Below are 6,000 nucleotides of genomic sequence, written 5' to 3'. Positions count from 1 at the left end.
CACTTTCCTTTTGATGATGGAAGTTATAGCACAAATTGTCCTATATTTTCAACATATTGCATGTGTTAAAAGTCTAGCAAACCACAAAATTTTCTTTAACACTTCTCTGGCATGACAAATGTTCATACTGCATATAAATCAAACCCATCTATTATTCTTCATTCTGTCTATATTCCAGAATGAATGGAATTTTAGGTTCATTTCAATGTTTTTGATGAGAAAAATATAGTTTTTGACTATTACAAATATTATTATTTTTAGTATGAGTTAAGTAGAATACTTATATATAATAGAGATTCAATATGGCAAATTTTGACATATTACGTATTTCAACAAAAGGTAGATTGTCACAAACAGTTGTTGGACTGAGAAGTTTCACTAAATTATGGAAGGTAATTACTAGTTTGTGGCAAATGCCACAATATTCAGAAAGCTAGTCTCACATTTAGTATAAGCAATTTCCATTCCAGTGGGTTTGCTCACAAACTCACATGTACTATATTATGAAGGATTTTAAAGCAAACCCTTCATTTGGTTTCTCCCATAAGTGTGATGTTAAAAAAATGCTCTAGTTTCCATCATGTAGTTTTTTATTTATTTACATACAGTTATGGTTTCACATAATACTTGGAGTTAGACATTAAACTAGCTAGAATATATATAGACATTAAACTAGCTAGAATATACACACACACACACACACACACACACACATATATATAACAGATAATAAAAAAAGAAGGATACGTAGCAAATAATAAAAGCCAGGACATGTATACAAAAGACGGGAGAGGATGAATGCTCCGGTTGCCTCGGGGAAATTATTGCCTATTTCTCTGTAGCAATCAAAAGTGGCAGCCAGGACTGGTGAATCTTCATGATACAGAAGCAAATAGACCAGCCGCCCTTAAGCACTGAGTATTCCAACCCCGCTCTCCAAATCTCCCCAAGGCTTTGTGTTATCCTTCACCCCACAGTTTAAAACTCAAGATTTCATAGTATCTAAAACTGTTGTCCCACTGTGTAGGAAGGGTTCATTAGTGTGATAGAGGTTGTCAAACTTTAAACCCCAAAATAATTAATATCTTGTCTTTTACCCAAAAGGTATGCCAGCATTTAAACTCATAGTCTAAGGCATAGACTTTGATCTGTTCTTAACACACACCAGCAGCACAGCTGTCAACACCAGAACAAAGGCTCAGAAGCCAAAATAAGCAAAGCCATAAGGATACTGACACCTTAAAGAAAGAAAAGCTGGACCAATATAGGTCACAATATACAAAGAATGTCAGCAGATGAATAAGAACCAAAAACAGGTGGGATATAGATAATTGATTGACTGATTGAAGTAGAAATCATAGGTGTGGAAACTCGAGTTGCAATAGAGATAAAAAAATTAGTTGGTGGCGATTGGATATACTTGAAAAATTAATTGGTAAATTGGGAGCATTGGATTGTGAAATTTTCCACAAGAAAAGCTAAAGAGTCATGGATGATGGATAAACATCAATGATAGTGTTTTCCAAAGGAAAAAGAAAATTGGAAAGAAAAATACTTGGAGAAAAATCGGAGCTGGATTTCATGTTTTGGTAATATATCAGACTATTATTTTACTACTAAAAACAACTGAAGTTACTGATTTTTAAAATATTTTTGTACAAGATCAAAAGTTCTATAATAATTAGGAATTACTGCTGAAAGTAATAGGAAAATTTGAGACTCCACAGAGGTAAACTCAACATGGAAGTTGCCTTTTCCATGAGGCCATTTGATTTTTAAGATATGGTTGGGTAACAGCTAAGAATAAAAGCCTAGGAAAATCTAAAGCTATAAGTCTGATAGGGAACTTCTCTTGTTAAAGCTAGATCTTTCCAACCCAAATCCCAGTGAAAACTTTGACTAGAGTTAACTGCAACTATATACTTATTCATTCAGCTTTTCCCAAACTGCTAAAAATAAAGTTGCTGGGACACTGATTAGGCTCGGAAAGTGGAAGGATGTGTCCCTGAGAAACTGAAGCCACAAAGCAGCTCTCAAGATCACATTACTGGAGTGGTACAGAGAAAAAAAAAAAACCCTCAAGTTATAAATGTACCTTTTTTTTAAAGATTCACTTTGTTTTGGTCTAATTTTAACAGTTTATAAAATAACATTCAACAGTCAAGATGTATGTGTGATCTCAAAAAGTTAATGAAAAAGGTGTATGAAACATCTTTTAATTCTGTTTTTCTGTGAAGTTATGGAAGTACCCCGTATTTGTTAAAGGTCCCACCACAGTTGTGACTTAACTTCATTTCTTGTATGTCATCATCTAACGTCTTCACTTCAATGAAAACAGTAGTGGTTGCCGATGAGTAGTAGCCCACAAGCAACAAAGGGAAGCATAATTGTATTCTCTCTACAGGAATGCACCTATCCTATGCACTGAAGAACAACTAAAATAGTCAGCTTGTATTTAAGCATGATTAATTACACCCCAAAAGAATTTACTGTGGCTAAAACTGCAAATAAGAATGCAAAGCAGAAACATATAATTAAATATTTCGATATTGGAGTCCTCAGATAAAAATTTAAAAGTAGCAAAGCCATGTTTAATATTCTCAAAGGATTTGAAAACATTCTCTAGAACACCAAAAGGGACAGTTATCTGTGAAACAATATAGCAATGTGTTTGAGAATAATATAACTAAAAATTAAATGGAAGAGTTTTGAAGTTGATTAGACATAGTTGAAGAAAGAATTTGTGAACTAGAAGGGAAGTCAGAAATTATTCAGAATTATGCATACACAAATTAAAAATAGTAAAGTGATATGTAGAGGTACAATTATGACAAATGTCATACTTCTAAAAAGAATTAGATTAGAGCAATATTAATTGTTAAAATTATTATAGAAAAACTATGCATAGATTTCAAAATTTTCTTGTATCAAAATGAAATCATGCTAGCTTGTTATAACATGTCTAGTTCTACTTTAAGAACTAATTTTGAAACATGATGAGAGATAGTTGTATCAGAGCAATATGAATTCTACAAATATTAAAGTAGGAACAAATATATGTATGGCAAGACTCTGGTGGAAGAATGGTGAAATAATTAAATAATTCATACTTTCAGAGAAATTTATGGCAACAATGCTCTAACAAAATTAGGGATTTACAAATAGATCACTTTTTTTTTTTTTGACAGGTAGAGTGGACAGTGAAAGAGAGAGACAGAGAGAAAGATCTTCTTTTTCTGTTGGTTCACCCCTCAATGACCGCTGCAGCCAGCGCGCTATGGCTGGCACACCGCACTGATCCGAAGCCAGGAGCCAGGTGCTTCTCCTGGTCTCTCATGCAGGTGCGGGGCCCAAGGACCTAGGCCATCCTCCTCTGCACTCCCGGGCCACAGCAGAGGGCTGGACTGGATCACATTTTCAGAAGGGATGTGTGTAAAACACTGTTGTATTCAGAATTGAGTTATTTTTCCAAAACTTCATACATTAACTGATCAAATTAACATAATCATAGCACAATTTTTTATATCTTAGACATAAAATGAATTCCAGCATGGAATATATTACTAGAAATAGCATTTTAATTTATGGAAGTCTAAGTTTATTTTCTCATCTGAAAATCTAGTCATTTCAAGCTTTGATATCTCTTATGCTATTTTATTTGTCAGATAAGTAGAAATTATCTTTAAGAGTATTTGGCTTGAGCTGGCGCTGTGACTCAGTGGGCTAATCCTCTGCCTCTGGTGCTGGCATCTCATATGAGCAATAGTTCCTCTCCTGGCTGCTCTGCTTTTGACTGCTATGGCTTGGGAAAGCAGTGGAAGATGGCCCAAGTGCTTGAGCCCCTACACCTGTGTGGAAGACCCAGAAAAAGATCCTGGATCCTGGCTGTGGATAGACCCAGCTCTGGCTATTGCAGCCATTTGGGGAGTAAACTGGTGTGTGAAAGGCCTTTCTCTCTGTTTCTTCCTCTTAGGTCTATAGCTCTGCTTCTCAAATAAATAAATAAATCTTAAAATAAAATTGGCTTTATGTGGATGTGTGTGCTTGCTGCTATTAGGTTGTCATCATTTCCAGGTACTTAGCTTACTAGGCAAAGAAATGTGTATTCTAATCTGTATATTTATAAATATTTTTATGTTTAAAGTGAAAGAAGGAATGAGATGATTTCAAAAATGAAGCCTATAATGGCAGATCATCATCATTTTATGAGGGGAGTTTTCATCTTCTCATTTGTTCCCCAATTAAAAAGGACTATTAACAGCAGAAACAAAAGCTAATGCCAGAGACGTCTCAACTTGCTCAGTATACAGAGTGATGAGAGAAGAATGAAAGTGAAGCAAACTGTTCTCTCAATGGGTGCCAAAGCCATTGTGCACAAATCAGCTGAGGACAAGAGACTATTTAAATAAATAGGATCAAGACCTAGAAAGATTTCTTCCAAGTATTGTAATCAGAGATGAAACATGGCTTTTTAGTACAATCCTGACAACAAAATACAATCAAAGCAATGGCTACTAAGTCATCAAAGTGGTCTAGTCAAATTAAAAGCAAAAAATAAGGCCATGACTACAGTTTTTTGGGGATAATTATGCATTTTGCTTATGGGCTTTCTGGAAGGCCAAATAGGACACTGTACTCAATAGGGAAATGTCCTGAGAAAGTTAGACAAAACTATTGCAGAAAAATGTTGGAGAAAAATTCACCATAGACTCCTTCTGCGCCAGGACATTGCTCCTTCTCATTTCTTTCATCAAAAGAAGAGCAACTTAGCTAGTTTCTTTGAGAAATCATCAGGCATCCTCCTTACTGCCCTGATTTGTCCCCATTCTACCTCCTTTTTGTTTGCTAATAGTAAAAGAAAGGCATCCATTTTTCTTCAGTTAATAATGTAAAGAAAATTGCATTGACATGGTAAAATTCCCATGTTCTTCAGGAATGAATTAAATGGCTGATCATAGCTTACAAATGTGACTTGATAGGACTTATATTCAGGAATAAAGCTTGTATTTTTATTTTTTCTCTTTCAATTTTCCCACCAATCTTTTGAAGTCCCATTGTTGATCTTTACTGGTTTTCAATTGGTTTTATATACAGATCTATAAAAGAGCTGTTAAATTTGCATTTATGATGGCAGACTTAATTCTCCTTATATTGTCATGTAGCTACTCTAAATTTGCATTTTAGGAATATTATACATATATTTAATTTTTCTATATTTATGATTTAGAAAAATTTTATAATTATGCTATTATTCCCTGTAAATTAAAATCTACTTTGGCCTGACACATGTCAGGAATCCAGCAGTCCTTGGTATTATTAGGGTAGTTGAACTCTTCTTCTCTGAACCCTAGTGTTGTAAAAGTGTCTTTTGAAAGGGCATTATACTTAAAAATTAGCTTTTTTATCAGCACTCTAAAAATCATTGTATATTTTTTAAAATATTTATTTATTTATTTTAAAGGCAGAGCTACAGAGAGACGGGGGGTGGGGAGAATCTTCCATCCAATGAATCACTCCTCAAATGGCCACAACAGCCAGAGCTAGATCTATCCTAAGACAGGAGCCAGGAGGTTCTTCTAGGTCTTCCATTTGGATGCAGAGGCCCAAGGACTTGGACGATCTTTTTCTGCTTTCCCAGGCACATTAGCAGAAAGCTGGATAGGAAGTGGAGCAGCCAGGAGTCAAACTGGCACCCATGGGATGCCGGCACTGCTATGCCACAGCACTGGCCCCAGACTCATTGTATCTTAACTGGAGCCTTCAGGCTATTAACATTCAATATTATTAATCACATTTCTGTTAAAAGTTCCTATATAATTTTTGTTGTAATTTACTCAGTTGTATATTTTTATTTATTTCTGAGTTTCTCACTAGCTTTTTAAAAAACTAGATGTGAAGGGGGTTTGAAATTTGATTGAAAATGTATAATATTTTACTTCCATTTTGTATATTAATTTTAATCATCTTTTACAGGGAAATAATAAACATAAATTATATAAT

Source organism: Oryctolagus cuniculus, chromosome 8 (genome assembly GCF_964237555.1).
Source record: "Oryctolagus cuniculus chromosome 8, mOryCun1.1, whole genome shotgun sequence".
In the NCBI taxonomy this organism is placed as follows: Eukaryota; Metazoa; Chordata; class Mammalia; order Lagomorpha; family Leporidae; genus Oryctolagus; species Oryctolagus cuniculus.
Note: the sequence above shows the minus strand (reverse complement) of the source record.